This window comes from Erythrolamprus reginae, chromosome 6 (genome assembly GCF_031021105.1).
Source record: "Erythrolamprus reginae isolate rEryReg1 chromosome 6, rEryReg1.hap1, whole genome shotgun sequence".
NCBI lineage: Eukaryota > Metazoa > Chordata > Lepidosauria > Squamata > Dipsadidae > Erythrolamprus > Erythrolamprus reginae.
In genome coordinates this window covers 81,790,996-81,813,247 of record NC_091955.1, presented here as the reverse complement: position 1 = coordinate 81,813,247, position 22,252 = coordinate 81,790,996, and the positions used below count along the sequence as shown (strand labels likewise).

The 22,252-nt window shown below is 42.1% G+C and overlaps 1 protein-coding gene across 2 annotated transcripts in view; it reads left to right on the top strand.

The window, feature by feature from the left end:
* The first annotated feature begins 1,061 nt into the window (after positions 1 to 1,061).
* Positions 1,062 to 22,252, top strand: part of WASHC1 (WASH complex subunit 1) — an 85,050-nt gene continuing 63,859 nt past the window's right edge. Inside the window, exon 1 of one of the 2 annotated variants that reach the window (XM_070756445.1) lies at positions 1,062 to 1,198. The gene's annotated coding sequence lies outside the window, so the exon portion shown is untranslated. Of the gene's footprint in view, positions 1,199 to 2,833; positions 3,051 to 22,252 lie in introns of those variants that run through there. The other variant, XM_070756444.1, reaches the window with a different exon arrangement.

Here is a 22,252-nt window from a genome sequence, read left to right as displayed (position 1 = left end):
CCTGCGGCTTTGTGCGCAATTTTGCTACCTCCACAGGTATAGAAGCAAAATCACGTTAGCCCCGCAAGCACTTACGAGCCGCGATGGCGAGCGCAATTTAGCGTTCCGGCTAGTAGCCCACCACTGTGGTAGTCTTATAAACCATAATTTAACAAATCCCAGTGACCGATTAGGTCCCACAGAGTTGGCCTTCTCCGGGTCCCGTCGACAAAACAATGCCTTCTGGCGGGACCCAGGGGAAGAGCCTTCTCTGTGGCGGCCCCGGCCCTCTGGAATCAACTCCCCTGGAGATTAGGACTGCCCCCACCCTCCTCGCCTTTTGCAAACTCCTGAAAACACATCTATGTCGCCAGGCATGGAGAAATTGACATACCCCTAACTGTTATGATTTATGAATGGTTTGTCTGGATTGTCTGGTCGTTTTATATGGGGTTTTTTAAATGTTTTTTTTTTTAATGGATTTGTAAATGTATTGTTTGTTGTGAGCCGCTCCATCCAATCTAATAAATTATTATTATTATTATTATTATTATTATTATTATTATTATTATTATTATGTCGATACAACACAGCAAACGAGATCACTATGCTGGATTTTGTATTATTATTATTATTATTATTATTATTATTATTATTATTATTATTATTATTATTATTATTATTGCCTAAAATTTCTGTTGCTAAACAAGATATTTTAGTGAATTTTACTCCACTTTATGACTTTTTTTGCCACATTTGTATAAAAAGCTACATCAAGAATAGACTCTGGAAAGCAAACACTGTTGTAAAATTTCTACGCTTTACAGAACTCACTCATTTATTGGAGAATAAATACCGTTTGAATTCAAGACAGACCTATTTCGAAATGGGAGTGCGACAGGATTGCCTAATAATCCTGTTAGCTTTCAATGCTACTGCCTGATTCTTGTCTATGAAGAAAGTAAGCCTTCTCTTCCCTCCCACTTTTCCTAGAATTTCCGAAGGCAGCCGCCTCTTTGAAATTGCAAAAGAATTCATTGTATGTTGAGTTTATCTAAGGGCGGAAGTGGTAACCTTTTCGTGCCGGGAAAGCGCTCTGACGCTGGCAGAAGTGACGTGAAGCTCCGGGCGGATATAATGATGCTCTGAGGGCTTTCCTTTCTCGTGCCTTCTCGGTTGCTAGGAGGGGGCCCGGCTCCAGCTGCTCAGTCCTGAACAGGTGAGGAAGAGGAAGGACGAAGGCGGCGCGGCCTTTTTCTTTCTTTCTTCTTTCTGCCCAGCTAAGAAGGAGGCATAACCTACTGGCGGGAGGTGGCTTGCTTACATTGTTTGTTTCCTAAAGGGGATGTCGGGGCCAATACAAGGGGAGAGAATTGCTGGGGTAGAATTGTAGTCCTGGGAATTGTAGTCCCCACAATTGGGAAATGGAATCCTGGGAATTGTAGTTCCCACAGTGCTGGAGTGCCTCATCTGGGGGAGAGCTGACTGCTGTGTGGAAAAGGAACGACCTCATTTTATTTGTGGTTAAGCCTCCACCTTTTAAAATTTTACAATACCTTAAATCAAGGGTTTACAACTTTGGCCACTTTAAGACTTGTGGACTTCAACTCCCAGAATTCCTCAGCCAGCTTTGTGGACTTCAACTCCCAGAATTCCTCAGCCAACAAAGCTGGCTGAGGAATTCTGGGAGTTGAAGTCCACAAGTCTTAAAGCAGCCAAAGTTGGAGACCCTTACTTTAAGAGACACAGAAGGTCAATCCTATTGAACTACCAGCAGTACTCCAGGGTGTAAATCTTGAGTGCTTAAAGTAAGGGGTAGGAAAACTTAGAATTTTGTTATGGACGGTGTCACCTTGGGGAGAGATGGTTGTTTGTGCTGTGGTTACCATCAAATCACCAAGCTGACGAAAAAACAAGGTTATTCTTGTAGCAGTTTTCACTGCCAATTGTCTAGGAACTTTTATCCATTGCATCTTAGAGTGACTCTGGGCCACATACTTTCTCTTGACCCAGCCTACTTCACAGGGCGGCTGTTAGAATAAAATGAAGAGGGATCTCTATGGAAACTGCTGTCAGCTTTTTGAAGAAAAGATGTTAATCTAATAAATCATATTTTTTTTAAAAAAAACTATATTTAGCAGAGCTTTAATGGCATTTAAAGACCTTGCCTCTGATAGTAGGAATGCATTATAAATAAAACACATATTCCTTTTTAAAATGTAATGTTCTGTCTTATTTTTCCTAGCTTAGTGCATCAGATGTGTTGAGTTATTATTATTATTATTATTATTTATTTATTTTTAAAAAATAGTTAATTGTTTTATTGAAAAGGGAAGAAAAAAAAGGGATAGGGGAAAGGGGATACAAAAGAGAAAGGGAAGGGATGTAGACCACATATTTACATGATATTGGTAACATATAGGAGTCATTGTATATCAATTCTAAATATTAAGCTGTACAAAATGGAATGACAATAAGGTAGCAGTAAGTTATGTATATTCATATCTATTACTTACATAGATTCAAAAGTGTATTTTATTAAGGCAGTGTGGGAACTGAGAGATATGTGGAAAGGTGAAGTAAAGTTTGAGTGGGGGAATAGGAAAAAGGGGGAGATAGTACCTGCTATATAGCAGGTGTTAGTAGTTTGACGACTTGTTAGTTTGTTGTGTATGGTAAGTGTATATGTTTAAGATAGGTATAGATTGAGTTGTTCGTATTTATAAGTGTATATCAAAAGGATTTAATTCAGACAGTATATGTAACTAATGTTTGTTAGTTGCTGTTTTTTTAGCATTTTAAATTTATTTATTTATTTATTTATTCGATTTTTTAATGCCGCCCTTCTCCTTAGACTCAGGGCGGCTTACAACATGTTAGCAATAGCACTTTTCAACAGAGCCAGCACATTGCCCCCACAATCCGGGTCCTCATTTTACCCACCTCGGAAGGATGGAAGGCTGAGTCAACCTTGAGCCGGTGATGAGATTTGAACCGCTGACCTTCAGATCTACAGTCAGCTTCAGTGGGCTGCAGTACAGCACTCTACCTGCTGCGCCACCCTGGCTCTTGTATGTGGATGGTTTGTTTGTTTGTTTGTTTTTTAAACGGTTTTTTAATTACCATATGTTTTAATGCGAGATGGAAAGTTGTGTTTGTGAGTTTGTGTTACTTTCTTTTTATATTATTGTTGCCGTTGGATAACCATCAGTGCCACTTCTCCCAGGCCCTGTAGAACTCTGTGTCACTTTTGTTTTGTATCTCCATTGTCAATTTAGATAGTTTAGCACATTCCATGATTTTGGTGATAATAGTCAAGGTAGTCAGGATGTTTTTCTGTTTCCACTGTCGAGCTGTTCCACTGTTATTATTATTATTAATTAGATTTGTATGCCGCCCCTCTCCAAAGACTCGGGGCGACTCACAAAAGAGTTGCAGTTCTTGTGTTCTACAGACAACTTATATCCATTCTGGCTTATTTTATTCATTTGTCTAATCAGAATTGGACTGGTTTTCATTTTATTTCAGTTCATAGTGTGTAGATCACTTGTGTTAGTCTCCACAATCTTTTCTCTGAAATCCTATATGCATTAAAGTCGCCATCATACACTCACTGAAAAGAACTCAAACCTAGAGAAGCTTATGAAGGCATAATAATATTAAGTACCTCCGGAACCGCCTTCTACCGCACGAATCCCAGCGGTCGATAAGGTCCCACAGAGTTGGCCTTCTCCGGGTCCCGTCGACCAAACAATGTCGTTTGGCAGGCCCCAGGGGAAGAGCCTTCTCTGTGGTGGCCTCGGCCCTCTGGAACCAACTCCCCCCGGAGATTAGAACGGCCCCCACCCTCCTCGTCTTTCGCAAGTTACTCAAGACCCACCTATATCGCCAGGCATGGGGGAACTAAGACATCTCCCCCAGGCTTTCTTATATTTATGTTTGGTATGTATGTGTTGTATGGTTTTTTTAACAGTTGGGTTTTTTATTTAATTCTTATTAGATTTGTTACATTGTCTATACTGTTTTTTGTTGTTGTTGTTGTGAGCCGCCCCGAGGCTTCGGAGAGGGGCGGCATACAAATCTAATAATAATAATAATAATAATAATAATAATAATAATAATAATAATAATAAGTGTTTAAGGCAGGTTTTTTCAACACTTTTAAAGTGGAAATCCTAGGTAAATGTATTTGACTTTTTGAGCTCCATTGATACTGTCTCCATCATTCAATCCTCCCAATTTTTTTTTTACAAATACATTAACTCTTAGATTACAAGACAACTGTAGAAGAGCCTTGAAGCAAATATGAAGCGACAGGGGTGTGTTCTCGGTTTAGAGCAGTATTATGGAACCAGTAGCCGAAAATTGGTGAAATTGCCTCTGTACAAATCAATGGTGAGACCACACTTGGAGTCCTGTGTACGGTTCTGGTCACCTCACCTCAAGAAGGATATAATGGAATTGGAAAAGGCGAAAAAAAGGGCAACAACTATGATGAAGGAAGTGGAGCACCTCCCTTATGAAACCAGGTTGCAACGCCTTGGTCTCTTCAGCCTTGAAAGACGGCGTTTAAGGGGTGACTTGATCGAAGTGTATAAAATCATGCATGGGATAGAAAAGGTGGATAGAGAAAAAATATTTTCTCCATCACACAATACTAGGACGAGGGGGCACCCCCTAAAGCTCATAGGTAGGAAAGTAAGGACAAATAAAGGGAAATATTTCTTCACCCAGAGGGTCGTTGGTTTATGGAATTCACTTCCAGAAGAGGTCGTGACAGCTGTCAGCCTTGATAGCTTCAAGGCAGGATTAGACAGATTCATGGATGCCAAGTATATTGGTGGTGGTGGTTGTTGTTATTATTATTATAACATACCTCCGGAACCGCCTACTACCGCACGAATCCCAGCGGCCGATAAGGTCCCACAGAGTTGGCCTTCTCCGGGTCCCGTCGACTAAACAATGTCGTCTGGCGGGCCCCAGGGGAAGAGCCTTCTCTGTGGCGGCCCCGGCCCTCTGGAATCAACTCCCCCCGGAGATTAGAACTGCTCCCACCCTCCTCGTCTTCCGTAAACTACTTAAGACCCATCTATACCGCCAGGCATGGGGGATTTGAGACACCTTTCCCCCAAGCTTATTATAATTTATGTTTGGTATGTATGTGCTGTTTGGTTTTTTAATTGATAGGGTTTTTTAGTTTTTTCTTAATATTAGATTTGTGCCTGTATAATATTGTTTTATCGCTTGTTGTGAGCCGCCCCGAGTCTTCGGAGAGGGGCGGCATACAAATCTAATTATTATTATTAATTATTATTATTATTATTATTATTATTATTATTTATTAGATTTGTATGCCGCCCCTCTCCGTAGACTCGTGGCGGCTCACAACAATAACAAAGACAATGTAAGAACAAATCTAATAATTTAAAAAGCACTAAACCCCCCATTATTAAAAAGCAAGCATACACACAAACATACCATGTATAAACTGTATAGGCCCGGGGGAGATGTCTCAGTTCCTCCATGCCTGACGGCAGAGATGGGTCTTAAGAACTTTACGAAAGGCAAGGAGGGTGGGGGCAGTTCTGATCTCCGTGGGGAGCTGGCTCCAGAGGGTCAGGGCCGCCACAGAGAAGGCTCTTCTCCTGGGTCCTGCCAAACAGTCTACAGGACCTGGAGAAGGCCAACTCTGTGGGACCTATTGAAACGGATGTCCATGTGCCGCCTCTATGTTGGTTGAGGCAGGCAGGATTCCCTTGAGTACCATTTGTTGGGGGTCGAGGGAAAGGGAGGGTTTTGCCTTCTCTTTCTACTCAAGATCCCCATGTACAATTGGTGGGCCACTATGTGACACAGAATGCTGGACTCGATGGGCTTTGGCCTGATTCAGCATGGCTCTCTTTATGTTCTTAAATCTCGCACCTGTGAGTGTCCTCACATGAGATTTCACTTGCTGCGCATGCACCGATGGGGCGCACTCACCTGCCAGACGCACCTGTGCCTACGTCAATCCCAGAGAGTGCACTGGTAGCGATCAGTAAGTGCAACCCCCGCCCGGAGAAATTAGAAATGGCAGCTATTTGACCAAGCCACAGTTGTGGCACACAAACTCTTTTAAATTAAGCGACAATGGATAAGACTTTGCAAGCTGAGCATGCATGTGGAGACAACCAGGAGAAGCCTTTGAGTAGAGGAGTCTTGCAGAAGACGTGGTTGTATGATTAAGTCTGGTGAGGTGTGCAAAGTGTTCTACGTCTGCAAAATATATTCATTTCCAAGCTTCAAAATATATTCATTTCTAATATATTAGCCCTAATGGCCAAGTCTTTCATGTTATACAAACACAGCCAGTGAGTCATTGGCTGAAATGGGAATTGAAGCTTGCTTTTTTCTTTTCTTTTTTTTGCATCTTCGTTTTCCAGTACCGGCCATGCAATGCTATTCCCATTTTTGAATATTGAATTACAATTTACTTCTCGAAATGCTTCAGTGACATTGGTGAGATAATTCTTTCAAGAGCAATAAATAAAATAGTTTCCTGATATTGGAAAGTAGCTGGCTGAAGGCCAGACAGTAAGACTGGATTTGAATAGGTTTTACTGGATCTGGCTCAGAGGTCTTTGATTTACTCCTGGTTTTTGGTCCCCCCTATTTCCTTAATTCTGCTAGGCTTTCAAAAAGGATGTAACGTTGATGTGTTTATATTTGACTTTTATTCTGTTACAAAGTCCACAGCATCATGCATGGCTTTCTGGAGAAATCTTATTGAGTCATCTTATCAGAATGAGAATTGAGTTCAATATCTACACCAGATACCCTCAAACTATCAGTATACAGTGGTACCTCTACTTAAGAACACCTCTACTTACGAACTTTTCTAGATAAGAACTGGGTGTTCAACTGGGTGTCAGGCATGGGGGAACTAAAACATCTCCCCCTTGCCCATGTTGTTTTGCTGTTTGATTGATTGTGTGCTTGTTTTATATATATATTGGGATTGTTTTATGAATTTCTTAACTTAAAATTGTAATTGGATTGGTGGGCATTGGATTTGTCACTATGTACTGTTTTTTGCTATTGTTGCGAGCCGGCCCGAGTCTGCGGAGAGGGGCGGCATATAAATCCAATAAATCTAATCTAATCTAATTTTTTTGCCTCTTCTCAAGAGCCATTTTCCACTTACAAATCTGAGCCTCCGAAACTGTAACCGGAAAAGGCGGAGAGAAGCCTCTGTCGAGCCTCTCTAGGAATCTCCTGGGAGGAAACAGGGCCGGAAAAGGCAGGGAGAAGCTGGCTAGCGCATACTTGCGTGCTGGAGCTCACATAGGGCAACGCCTCATGTGCCCTCTGATATGGCTTTCACGTGCCACTTGTGGCCTGTATGCCATAGGTTCGCCATCACTGGTGTAGAGTCTCCTGCTTGAGCAGGAGGGTTGGCACGCAAATGACCTATAACACTTGGAGCCATATCTGCTGACACGCAAGCCATTGCCCTAGCTCAGCTCCAACGTGCATTTGTGTGCCAGCCAGCTGATTTTTGGCTCACACAGAGGCTCTGGAGGGCATTTTTGGCTTCCAGAGAGCCTCCGGGGGGATGGGAGTGGGCGTTTTTACCCTCTCCCGGTTCCAGGGAAGATTTTGGAGCCAGGCTACTGGGTTCATCAGAAGTTGGGAAATAGGTTGTTTCCGGCCTCTGGAGGGCGGAGGAAGCTGTTTTCACCCTCCCCAGGCATTGAATTATGAGTGTGGGGACTTGCGCGTCGGAGCTGCCACAGAGAAGGCCCTCCCACGTGCCGTCGCCAACCGACATTGTCTAGCTGACGGGACCCTGAAAAAAACCAATCCTGTGAGCCTTAATAAGTCACTGGGAGGTAGAAGTAAGGAGGTTTAAATTGAGAACTACCTGTAATCAAGAACAGGTATTGGCAATCATCCAATACCTGTTTGCCCAGGTTCACTTGGTGCACCAGTTGCGGCCCTATTTGGACAGGGAGTCACTGCTCATGGTCATTCATGCCCACATCACCTCGAGGTTCGACTACTGTAATGCTCTCTACATGGGGCTTTGAAAAGTGTTCAGAAACTTCAGATCATGCAGAATGCGGCCGCGAGAGCTATCATGGGCTTTCCTCGATATGCCCATGTCTCATCAACACTCTGCAGTCTGCATTGGCTGCCGATCAGTTTCCGGTCACAATTCAAAGTGTTGGTTATGACCTATAAAGCCCTTCATGGCATCAGACCAGAGTACCTTCGGGACTGCCTTCTGCCGCACGAATCCCAGCGACCGATCAGGTCACACAGAGTTGGCCTTCTTCGGGTCCTGTCGACAAAACAATGGTTCGCCATAGGAGAAGAGCCTTCTCTGTGGCGGCCCCGGCCCTCTGGAATCAACTACCCCCCAGGGATCAGGACTGCCCCCACCCTCCTTGCCTTTCGCAAACTACTGAAAACCCACTTTTGCCGCCAGGCTTGGGGGACATAATTGACCCTTAGCTGTTTGATTTTATGTTTGGTTTAATTGGATGCTATGACTGTTTTATAATGGGTTTTATAACTGTTTTTAATATTAGATTTGTGCTTTGTATTTTGCTTGTGAGCCGCTCCGAGTCTTCGGAGAGGGGCCGCATACGAGTCTAATAAATTATTATTAATAATTATTATTATCCGTGTTAAATTCCGCTTTCCATTCCTTCCTTGTTAATTTTCCTGAAGCCTAAACAGCTATTGCGATGAATGGCTTTGGTTGTGATAGAAATTCTCGACTGCTGAAAAACTAACACGCACATGAAAGTCTGCAAACTGTTAATAACTTTTGCAGTGATGTTAAAATTTAGTGCAGTGCTCAGAAGGGGATTGCTGGAAGGAAGAGGTTCTGTGGAAGGAAAGCATTATTAGACAGTCCACATCAGCAAAAGTGAGCTCAGTTAAACGTTTTAGTGCTGACCCAAACACCTATGTTGATGAGATTTTTTTTTAATAATATATGGGAAAGGCTGAGCTGCTGGACAATGCCCCAAAGAGGCCAGTTTAATATTACAGTATAAATGTCCTTGAGATGAGTAGATGCTATTAGTAGTAAATATTTTTGAAAGGACCCAGCAGATCTGTTTACCTGCTCCTTTTATGCCTTCTAAAAATGGTCCGTGTCCATTTGCATGAGTAACTTTATATTATAAACGACATTTTTGAATTACGGGAAGATTTCCGCAGTGGCCTTGTAGTTGCAGGATCCAATCTGGGTAGGTCAACGGGACCAGAGTTTTTGTCTTCCGAGCTTTCGGACTTGTGCTGTAGCCTATCTTCATCTTCCCAGGCTAGAGAGAAGTTTTTTATTTTATTTATTTTATTTTATTTTTTTATTTTATTTTATTTTATTTTTTATTTTATTTTATTTTATTTAGAAACATAGAAACATAGAAGACTGACGGCAGAAAAAGACCTCATGGTCCATCTAGTCTGCCCTTATACTATTTCCTGTATTTTTATCTTAGGATGGATCTATGTTTATCCCAGGCATGTTTAAATTCAGTTACTGTGGATTTACCAACCACGTCTGCTGGAAGTTTGTTCCAAGGATCTACTAATCTTTCAGTAAAATAATATTTTCTCACGTTGCCTTTGATCTTTCCCCCAACTAACTTCAGATTGTGTCCCCTTGTTCTTGTGTTCACTTTCCTATTAAAAACACTTCCCTCCTGAACCTTATTTTATTTATTTATTTACTTACTTACTTACTTACTTACTTACTTACTTACTTACTTACTTACTTACTTACTTACTAACTTACTTACTAACTTACTTACTTACATTCCAACAGGACTCTGGGCAGCTAACAATGATCACAATTACTAAAACAGTATAAAAATAAGACAGTAGAAAACAACAATTAATGTAAAATACAGTGGTACCTCTATCTAAGAATGCCTCTACTTAAGAACTTTTCTAGATAAGATTTTTTTTGCCTCTTCTTAGGAACCATTTTCTAGTTAAGAACCTGACCCCGGAAAAATTTCCCAGGAAATTTGAGACCGGCACGAAGGCCCGGCCAGTTTCCTGCCATTCCACCTGGGTTTCTCTCTCTGGCACAGTGTTTGGGAGGCAGCGTCGCTCCGGGTGTATGGGAGGCGCGTGCTCCTCCTTGCAGCCTCAGAGTCCCTCTTTTTTTTTTTTTAAGCCTTAAAGTTTTGGATTTCTTTGATTCCCCTCACCTCACCTTCTTCCTTCAGCAGCAACTGTCCTCCTCCTCTTCTTCCTCCTCCCACCCAAATTCCAAGCTTTTATTTCTTTCCTAATGAGTTTGCACACATTATTTGCTTTTACATTGATTCCTATGGGAAAAATGGCTTCTACTTACAAACTTTTCTACTTAAGAACCTGGTCATGGAACGAATTAAGTTCTTATGTAGAGGTACCACTGTACATAAAAACCCTTTAAAAAAAGGTCCCTGAGGATGGACTCCAGCACGAGTCCAAAAGTTCGGAAGACAAAACTTCTGGTCCCGGTGACCGACCCAGATTGGATCCCGCAACACTATCCTGGGAGATGTATATTCAGCTTCATTAGTGACTTTGTAGTTTCTATGCCAAATTAACCGCTTCTGCTACGTTCTACCGTGTTTGTCCAAAAATAAGACACCCCCAAATAAACCCTCCTTCAAAAATAAACCCCTGAAAATAAGCCCTCCCAAAAAATATTTAGATGCATGCACAACTGGTCTTTGCCATTTCTTGTCAAAGTTGCATGCCTTCTGGTATTCGCTAATACAGGGGGTCCCCGACTTATGACGTCGATCCGTTCCTACAGTGCGTCGTAAGCCAAATTTTGGTGTAAGTCGGGATCTTCCTCCATTTCGCTGTAATGCTCTCTTGCCTGATTCTCCCCAAGCCTGAAGCATGGCCAGCTACACTAAAGCTCGATTTGAGATTTGAGTTCACAAATTTGAAGGGCCTTGCTGCCCCCAGGTCGCCACATCTTGATGTCACCACCACGGTGACTAAAGCACTTCATTCGCGCCTTCTTCCAACCCCCGCGCTTCAGAAAACACCGGAGCCAGCGAATGCCAGCGATTCTGGAGCCCGCTGCCAAAATTTGGAGCATGAGGGGGAGTAAGTAGCACGGCAAGAGCGGGAGTCACTGCTCTCCCCCCTACGGGAAACTTGCCAGAGGGCATGGGGGAGCCGTTGCGCGGTGCGGCGTGTGACTTGCGAGGCTGGCTTTGAGGTTGGGGGACCCCCCAGCTCTTCCTCCTGCGGTGAGAGCCAAGCAAGCGCGGCGTGGCAGAAAGAGGGGGGCCAGTTTCATGTCATAACCATGAAACATCATAAGTCGGGGCTAGTGTAACCTGGGGACTCCCCGTATAGCCGTCACCCCTGCGGTGAAGTCTGAAGATTAAGGAACCTTTTCTCACATTGAGCTCTATAGGATTTTATAAAAACTTGACAACTTTAAGGGCTTTACTGCCTAGGGAATTCTGGGAGTTGAAGTCCACACATCTTAAAAATGACCAGGGTTGAAAAACACAGTTCCTAGGGTTGGTTGCAATAAAATTTGACCCCAACACTTCCTTTGGCCTTTCTCCCTCTTCGCTTGCTTCTATGTCTTGGTCTGCCTGAGTGCAAACTCCTGCTCCCAAGCTCTGTTTGTCTGTTCATATTTGTTTCTCGTCCTTTACTTATTCTGATTACTTTGGCTCCTTGGGGTTACTTTATACTTGTCAGCCAATTTCCCAGGTTACGTCAAATCTGTTTTGCTTTACTGCCATTGTGTAGCCTTTGGCAAGCTGGCAATCCTAACTGGTTCTCTTGCTGGCACATATAATTTTTTTTTCTTGGGGGGGGGAAGACTGGTATGTCATTAAAAGGGGTATAAAAGGGGGCTTTTCTTTCTCAATTTGTGGGTCTTAATCTCTCTTATTTCTACTGCTTGCATTCTTCCTTTGTAATTGCATTCATTCATTCATTCATTCATTCATTCATTCATTCATTCATTCATTCAATTTTTATGCCGCCCTTCTCCTTAGACTCAGGGCGGCTTACAACATGTTAGCAATAGCACTTTTTAACAGAGACAGCCTATTGCTCCCACAATCCGGGTCCTCATTTTACCCACCTCGGAAGGATGGAAGGCTGAGTCAACCTTGAGTCGGTGATGAGATTTGAACCGCTGACCTTCAGATCTACAGTCAGCTTCAGTGGCCTGCAGTACAGCACTCTACCTGCTGCGCCACCCCGGCTCTATTACATGTGCAAAAAACCCCACTCGTGATGTAATGATAATTGCAGTAATCACATGAGTCATATTCTGTGGCACAATCATATTATCTGAAGAATTGTGATGTGTAGGATGGTCCTTGACTTATGACCAGAATTGCCAAAATTTATGTTGCTAAGTGAGACGTTTGTTTAAGTAAATTTTGCCCTACTTTACAACCTTTCTTGCCCCAGTTGTTAAATGAATTGTTGCACTAGTTAAGATAGTAACGTGGTTGCTATCTGCCTTCCCAGTTGACTTTACTTGTTGGAAGTTCACAAAAGGTCATCTTGGAAAACTCAGCCTAGGACAGTGATGGTGAACCTATGGCATGGGTGCCACAGGTGGCACATGAAGCCATATTAGATGGCACGCAAGCTTCAGATTTAGCCCACAAATAAACCAGAGACCATACGCTAAGCAGTGGTGGGCTGCACCCGGTATGGGGCCGTGTGGTAGCACAAATTGCGATGCGCAAGCAGTTTCATATCCCTGACGCATGGCACTCGCACCCCTGTGAGAGATTCAGCTTTTGTGCATGCGCTACAAGCAAAATCTCGTATGAGGACGCTCTCGCGCCTGTGAGATTTTGCCTATTTTTCATCGGGTTTTTTGCTTCAGTGCATGCGCGGAAGCTAAAAAATTGACAAAAATAGGCAAAAGTCTCACGCGCTAGAGCGTCCTCACGTGAGATTTCGCTTCTGGTGCATGCGCAGAAGCCGAATCTCACATGCGACCACGCCTGTCTCGAAGAGTACACCGCTAACCCAGAAGAGCCCTTCACTCCTCCACTCGAAATAGAATACCCTATGAGACTAGACTTTCAATCCTGGGCCTAGAAAGCTTAGAACTAAGGCGCCTTAAACAAGATCTAAGTATTGCCCACAAGATCATATGCTGCAACATCCTGCCTGTCAGCGACTACTTCAGCTTCAACCACAACAACACAAGAGCACACAACAGATTTAAACTTAATATTAACCGCTCCAAACTTGACTGTAAAAAATATGACTTCAGTAACCGAGTTTTCGAAGCGTGGAACTCATTACCGGACTCCATAGTGTCATCCCCAAGCCCCCAACACTTTACCCTTAGATTATCTACGGTTGACCTATCCAGATTCCTAAGAGGTCAGTAAGGGGCGAGTACAAGTGCACTAGAGTGCCTTCCGTCCCCTGTCCTATTGCTCTCCTATATCACCTATATACCTTTCCTCTATTCCTATATCTCTTCTTCTATTCTTTCATTGATATATTCTATTCCTATATGTATATGTATATATATATAGAATAGAATAGAATATATATATATTCTGTTACTATATTCTATATATTCTATATATTCTATTCCTATATCTTCTTTTCTATTATTTCTTAGATATATTTTACTATGAGTATCTCCTCTATAACCTTCATCATGTATTTTACTATGTGTATATTGATATATACTCACTAAAACCCTCATTGTGTATTGGACAAAATAAATAAATAAATAAAATAAATAAGTATCAAGCAAAAGAATCTCTGTTAAGGAGGGGCGTCTCTCTCTTGGTTAATTTACTGGGGACTACATAGCACTGGAGAGGTGCTGAAGCACGAGAAGAATAAGTAAAAAAAGCAAAGATCCTCCTGTTTTTAATCTATCCTCAGCAGGAAGCCATCAGAGATTAGAGATTGGCAAAATTTAACAGATGTCTGAATTCATCACTTGCAGAGGGGTTTTGAAATTAGACCAAAGACTGCATGAAATTAGTCTGAAGGCCATAATTGCCTTGAAATCATAAGTTGCTTAATAATGTTGTAAGGAGCGGGATGGTGAATTATAAGACTGGAGAATTGAACCACAGAAACATTGAAAATGAGCCTCAACCCTATGAATAAATAGTGAGTAATGTTGGGAATTGTAGTTGGCTACATTTGAAGTTCCACAGATTGTCTATCCAAAGTGTTAAAAAACTTTAAACTGTCTTTTTAAAAAAGTAATCTTTTATTTCACCCGGAAGAAAAATGTAAGTAAGCCATAAGAGCTCTTAGTGCTAATATATCCAGTTACATTTTAAAATTTGATGGCACTAAGTTTTTGTTTGATGTATCCATCTTGTTTTTTTTATTGAATTATTTCCTGAGACTGTCTACAGTCCATCCATCCATCCATCCATCCATCCATCTATCTATCTAGCTGATTTATTGCTCTATTTATCCGAATTATAGGCCGCCATTCTCCTCACAGGCTCAGGACGGCTTACAAGAGTAAAATTCAATCTAACAATAAAAGTAATTAATTATGAATAATTAGAAAAGTTAAAAAGATAAAAACGCTGTACAGTGTTCCCTCGATTTTCGCGGGGGATGCGTTCCGAGACCGCCCGCGAAAGCCGAATTTCCGCGAAGTAGAGATGCGGAAGTAAAAACACAATTTTTGGCTATGAACAGTATCACAAGCCCTCCCTTAACACTTTAAACCCCTAAATTACCATTTCCCATTCCCTTAGCAACCATTTACTCACCATTATTACTGGTACTCACCATTGAATAAGACACTTAGTGATCCTGATATTTATAAACATAATTATTTATTAACAATAATTATTTTCTTTGTTATTTATTTGCAAAAATTATTAGTTTGGCGATGACGTATGATGTCATCAGGCAGGAAAAACCGTTGTATAGAAAAAGACCCATGGAGTATTTTTTAATTAATATTTTTTGGAAAACCGTGGTATAGGCTATTCGCGAAGTTTGAACCCGCGAAAATCGAGGGAACACTGTATAGCACAATCAATCGTCCTTCATTCACACTACTAGGCAGAGTGAGAGCTATCGCTCACAGCTCCAGGCCTGCCGGCATAGATGGGTTTTCAATGCCTTTCGAAAGACAAGGAGACTGGGGGCAGTAAGAATCTCTGCGGGGAGCTGGTTCCAGAGGACTGGGGCAGCCACAGAGAAGGCCGTTCCCTGCGGTCCTGCCAGTCAACATTGGTTGGCGGGACCCAGAGAAGGCCGACTCTGTGATTTAACCGGTCACTGAGATGTGTGAGGCAGAAGACAGTCTCATAAATAATCTGGTCCAATGACATAAACCTCTGTTCAAATTAAATGGAATAAGCATTGGAAGAACTACAGTGGTACCCCTACCTACGAACGCCTCTTCTTACAAACTTTTCCACATAAGAACTGGGTGTTCAAGATTTTTTTCCCTCTTCTCAAGAACAATTTTCCACTTACAAACCCAAGCCTCCGAAACTATAACCGGAAAAGGCAGGGAGAAGCCTCCATGAGGCCTCTCTAGGAATCTCCTGGGAAGGAATATGGCCAGAAAAGGCAGGGAGAAGCCTCTGTGGGGCCTCTCTAGGAATCTCCTAGGGGGAAACAGGGCCAGAAAAGGCAGGGAAAGCCTCTGTGGGGCCTCTCTAGGAATCTCCTAGGGGGAAACAGGGCCAGAAAAGGCAGGGAGAAGCCTCTGTGGGGCCTCTCTAGGAATCTCCTGGGAGGAAACAGGGTCTCCACCCTTCCTGTGGTTTCCCCAATCGCACGCATTATTTGCTTTTACCTTGATTCCTATGGGAAAAATTGCTTCTTCTTACAAACTTTTCTACTTAAGAACCTGGTCACGGAATGAATTAAGTTCATAAGTAGAGGTACCACTGTATTTGACATCAAGACCTTCTCCTCAGATACAATATTTCTGGAGAGAAGAACTCTGTCAGAGAACCTTGCTGAGAGGATACTTCTGCTAGACAACTGCCGCCGCCTAGTTAATTGCCTGTCACTGCTGCATTTACATTTCCTAAATTAGAGGAATTAATAAAAACTTCAAAAGCTTTGACACTTCATTTCATGCATCAACATGATTTTTTAAAAAACTATTCAGCTGCAGCAAAATATTTAACACTTGTCAAGTATATTTGTCGAAACTTAACTCTCTCCTCCTCAGTTGATTTTGAATTAGTTCCGAGGAGAAGCCCCATTGCTTTGGAAGATGGAACTGGGACTTCAGAGTCATCACTTGAGTATGGTTGAACCTTCCACATTTATTTATTTATTTATTTATTTATTTATTGGATTTGTATGCCGTCCCTCTCCGTAGACTCGGGGCGGCTAACAACAGTAACAAAAAACAGCATGTAAATCCAATACTAAAACAACTAAAAACCCTTATTGTAAAACCAAACATCCATACATGCAAACATACCATACATGAATTGAAAGGCCTAAGGGGAAAGAATATCTCAGTTCCCCCATGCCTGACGGTAGAGGTGGGTTTTAAGGAGCTTACGAAAGGCAAGGAGGGTGGAGGCAATTCTAATCTCCGGGGGGAGTTGGTTCCAGAGGGCCGGGGCCGCCACAGAGAAGGCTTTTCCCCTGGGCCCCGCCAAACGACATTGTTTTGTTGACGGGACCCGGAGGAGGCCCACTCTGTGGGACCTAACCGGTCGCTGGGATTCGTGCGGCAGAAGGCGGTCTCGTAGATACCCTGGTCCGGTGCCACGAAGGGCTTTACAAAGGGCTCACATACAGTGATACCTCTACTTAAGAACTTAATTTGTTCCGTGACCAGGTTCTTAAGTAGAAAAGTTTGTAAGTAGAAGCAATTTTTCCAGTAGGAATCAATGTAAAAAGAAATAATGTTTGCAAACCCATTAGGAAAGAAATAAAAGCTTGGAATTTGGGTGGGAGGAGGAGGAAGAAGAAGAGGAGGAGGAGGACAGTCGCTGCCCAGAACGAAGGGAGCATTTCTTTTCTCTGGGCACTGGCAGAGTTTTATTCCCTCTCCAAGCGCCCAGAGAAAGGAAAATATTTCGTTCGCTCTGGACTGCCAAAGCCTCCTTAAGCACCACTGAAAGGCTCCTCTGGCAGTCCAGAAAAGCCCGAGATGGCTGGGATTAAAAGGGGAATGGCAGGAAACTGGCTGGGCCTTCAAGCTGCTCTCAAATTTCCTGGGAAATTGTTCCAGGCTCAGGTTCTTAAGTAGAAAATGGTTCTTAAGAAGAGGCAAAAAAAATCTTGAACACTTGGTTCTTACCTAGAAAAGTTCTTAAGTAGAGGTACCACTGTCCTTATAATATTGAAATACTGTATTCACAAATATTTCTCCAAATATGCTAGGCATAGTTCATAGCTAATCCTAAAGCTGGGCTTGGTTAACCATGGTTTAGTTTACTGAATAAATCCTACTTGACTGGGACACTACGACATACCATGTAGAATTCAAGAATTATAAACCACAGAGCCTGGATTTATTCTACACCATTTTTAAACCTCTGTAATCCCTAACCAGCAGAATAGTGATAAGGTAGTGGAATTATTCCCATGATGGAGATAATAGCGTATCTAAAGAATGATTGTTAGATCATAACTGAAGGTAATTGTATCTGGAGACTTTCTAGCTCTCCTTAGAGTATTTTCAAAATGTGATAAAATGGAAGTTGGCATTCATGTTCTGCACTTGGCTTTTTCCCACTAAGGTAGCACAGGTGTGGATAGCATTCCAGGTATACCATCCCAGGTTATTTCTATCCATACATTTGGAAAAGAGGAAAGATGCTGTACGTATAAGGCAGGGATTTCCAACCTTGAGGACCAGAATTCTCAACCAGCTTTGCTGAGTTGAGGTCCTCAGGTCTAAAAATTGCAAAGTTTGGAGACCCCTGATATAAGGGATTCCCAAATCTTTCCCCGGTGTTTGTGTACCTGAATAGAGATTTATAGTTTGGTTTTGCCTTTTTGTTAGGAATCCTTGACAGAAATGATTTATAAAGGGCATATTTGAAGAGATGTCCTTTTAAATATACAGTGGTACCTCTACTTATGAGCTTAATCTGTTCCATGACCAGGTTCTTAAGTAGAAAAGTTTGTAAGTAGAAGCAATTTTTCCCATAGGAATCTATGTAAAAGCAAATAATGTGTGCGATTGGCGAAACCACAGGGAGGGTGGAGGCCCTGTTTCCTCCCAGGAGATTCCTAGAGAGGCCCCACAGAGGCTTCTCCCCACCCTTTCCGGCCCTGTTTCCTCCCAGGAGATTCCTAGAGAGGCCCCACAGAGGCTTCTCCCCACCCTTTCCGGCCCTGTTTCCTCCCAGGAGATTCCTAGAGAGGCCCCACAGAGGCTTCTCCCCACCTTTTCCGGCCTTGTTTCCTCCCAGGAGATTCCTAGAGAGGCCCCACAGAGGCTTCTCCCCACCCTTTCCAGCCCTGTTTCCTGCAGGAGTTTCCTAGAGAGGCCCCACAGAGGCTTCTCTCTGCCTTTTCCGGTTACAGTTTCGGAGGCTCAGGTTTGTAAGTGGAAAATGGTTCTTGAGAAGAGGCAAAAAAATCTTGAACACCCAGTGGAAAAGTTTGTAAGTAGAGGCGTTCGAAGGTAGAGGTACCATTGTACTCTCTCTCTGTCTCTCTCTCACTCTCTCTCACTCTCTCTCTCTCTCTCTCTTTCTCTGTGAGTGTGTGTGTACATATATATATATATATATATATATATATATATATATATATATACGTATATACATACGCACACACACACATATATATACACAGTGCAATATATACACACACACATATACAGTATATACAGTACATGAAAGCTTGAGTTTATTCTCTTCTGTTGGGATTTGTTAAACTAGAAAGCCCATGTTTCCAGTTGATTAAAGATGGGGAGTAAGTCTAATAAGTGCTCCCAAAAGCAGTTGTTAAAGTCTGCAGAGCAAAGTTGTGTTCTGTGGCTTGAGACTGAGACTTTGGAGCAAGCTCTTTTTTATTGCAGAAAAGCAATCTTGTCTCTTAATAACCTCTATGCTGACCCTTCACAGAATAATTTATGGCCAAGTGCAACCTGGTTTGCCAGCTTATTGATTTCTTACTGGGTCTAGAGAAATAGGACACTTCCCCCCAAACCACCACCCCCACCAGTTCCTCCTTTTGATCACAGGATGCTTTTGAATATTACTTTTTTATTTTATTTTATTTTTGCTGTTTTTGTGGATGTATTTGTGCATTACTGTAACTCTTGGAACATCTGTTATTTTTAAGAGTCACAATTACTCTTTCTGCTGCCAAATGCTTAGTGCAGTAGCTTTGGGTTGCCTCTTATTGCACAAAGCATAAATCATGGCTTACCCAAAGTGCTGGCTTCATATATTATGCTAACCCACAAGCAAGCAAACCATATCATGGCTTAATGCAATATATGGCTAAGACTGCAAGCATGAGCTGGGAAGTTAAGCTAGTAGGAGTTAGCTTTTATTCTTTGTTTTCTAATTTCTTTTTTTTTTTAATAATTTTTATTTACATATAGACAACACAAACACACAATTTATATACAGAACAAAAAAGATACAGTAAACATCCCCTCCCCCCTTTGGCTGTCTCGTCGACAGCCTCCTTATAATAATAATAATAATAATAATAATAATAATAATAATAATAATAATAATAATAGTAATAATAATAATAGTAATAATAATAGTAATAATAATAATAGTAATAATAATGATAGTAATAATAATAATAGTAATAATAATAATAGTAATAATAATAATTTATTAGATTTGTATGCCGCCCTTCTCCGAAGACTCGGGGTGGCTCACAACAATAATAAAAAACAATATTATAGCGAAACAAATATAATATTAAAAAAGAAACATATAAAACCCTATCATATTTAAAAACCAAACAACACATACATATCAAACATAAAATGTAAAGAGCCTGGGGGAAAGGTGTCTCAACTCCCCCATGCCTGGCGGTATAGTAGTCTTGAGTAGTTTACGAAAAACAAGGAGGGTGGGGGCAGTTGTTGTTGTTGTTGTTGTTGTTGTTATTATTATTATTATTATTATTATTATTATCCCTGACAATCTGGCCATGATCTGAATGTATAATTCAACTTTTGGACATTTATTCTAGTTTGCAACTAAAAGAAACCTGGTGAGAATTGAAGAGCTTTGTTTATTTATGGCAAATTAACAGATTCATCGTTACCTACCCTGTTTTCCCCAAAATAAGACATCCTCTGATAATAAGCCCAGTCGGGCTTTTGAGTGCATGGCAATCAGGTCAAAGGTTTATTTCAGAGTTCAAAGAAATATAAGACCAAGTCTTATTTTCAGGGAAACACTGTAGTTCCCTTCTCTTTGCCTTAAATACGAAATGCCACCTTAAGCTATCACACTAGAAAGCCAGAGGCAATTTGAATATCTTGTCACACATGCCTGGGCTTGTCTTATTCTGCTTATCGGTGCTGTGTGGATTGAATAATTTTTCACCTCAATCCCTAGTGAAAATATGAAAGGGTTTCCTTTTTAAAAAATAATCTTTATTAAGTTTCTACATATAAAAACAATTTAAACAAACAGAACAAAGAAAAATGAAAGAAAATGGACAGACAAATCAACTTATAAACTTAAACAACATATAAGGTTCTCAATTTCAGTGGTGTTCGATATATGCACATATCCTGTTTCCCTGAAAATAAAACAGCGTCTTATATTAATTTTTGCTCCCAAAGATGTGCTACGTCTTATTCTCCGTACTGAAGGAGCGGGTCCAGCAGTCACATGGGTTGCTCATGTCCAATCCGGTGGAACTGAGCCTAGTATTAAAAAAGCTTGCCGGATCCGCCCCTTCCCCAGAATTCGCTCAGTTCGCATATCCTGCGGTTGTATTGTGATAGCTCGTTCAACATTCTAACACCTTCCCTTCGATCTTTTCCTTCAAAAAGTAGTAAGATTTATTGTCTTTAATTATTTACTTGCACTAATTGCGCCAGCCGTTTAAAAGAAAAAAAGAAAAAAAGCGGCTAGGCTTTTTTCCTTGGGAGAAGTTGCGGTTTCGTTTTCCCCCGGCGGTTTTGCCGGTTACGATTCCTGCGGCCGCTTGTGGATTCTTCTAATCCTTTGGCCTGGAGGTCCTGGTGCAAGTATTTATCTATTGAATTATTGATTATTTATTGTATACAAAAATATTTAAGGGCTTAAGAAATACCTCCTGCGGAGTGAGACGCCTTCTAGTCTCCTGGACTTAGTCGATCGCTTCCCCTTTAAGAAATTTTACGGAGCGATTTTTTTTCGGCGCGAAGGCCTTCGCGCCCTTTTTAAATCTAGGCCTCTCGTGTTGGCCCCCTGCCAGCCGTGTAGGCCTCAGTCCACCGCGTGGATCCCGGAGCGGGCCTTGGGGGTCCCAGGCTAAATTCTCCACCGGCTAAGCCTCCAACCAGAGTGCCTTGGTTTACTTAATTATAAAGTTTAGGGAGGCTGGCCCCGCTGGGTTTGGGGGCACGAACTCTGGGTTTGCCCAGATTGTCCTCAAGTTTCAGCAGCTTCGAGGCCTCGAAGCAGGATCCATTCCTCTTGGGAAGTCCTTGAAATTCTTCTCCTTATTATTCAGTTATTGGCTCAGCCTTGTCTTCTGTTAATTGTCAGACTATGGCTACTTTTCCCAAGAGAGGCACAACTAAAGGTCCCAGAGAGGCCAGGCCTACAGGCGATGAGATTACTAGTATCCCCCAGGCCTCTTCCTCCTCTTCTCCAGGGGCCCGCCCCTCGACCAAGGTCACCAGGGCCGAGAAGAGAAGGGACCTAGCCCTACAAAAAATCCATGACAAATCAGCAAAACGTTTGAAAGTGCAGGCCCAAGTAATCAGTAGTCAAGACCCCCCAGAGGTTTCTAGTCTGCCTCCTTCTGGGGTCCCTGTGTTATCTCTGGATGAGCCAAACCTAGACAGACCCCAACCTAACCTATGGGGCATAGGTCCAGAGGAACCAGATATTATTGAAGATTCCCCCCAGCCAGGATCCTCCCAGGCCTTTAGGGATTCTTCTGCCATTTCTGCTGACATTTCCAGTTTACCTCCTGAGTTCCAGTCTATTTTTGCTGTGTTGTCCAAAGCCATTGATGCCAAACTCTCCACCATCAATGAGCTTCCCTTACCTCTTCCTCCTTCTCGCTCCTCCCGCCCCTTGGGTTCTCCCCCAGCGGTCAGAGCTCCTATTCAGGATGATTCAGATTCCTCCCAGGATGAATATGAGGA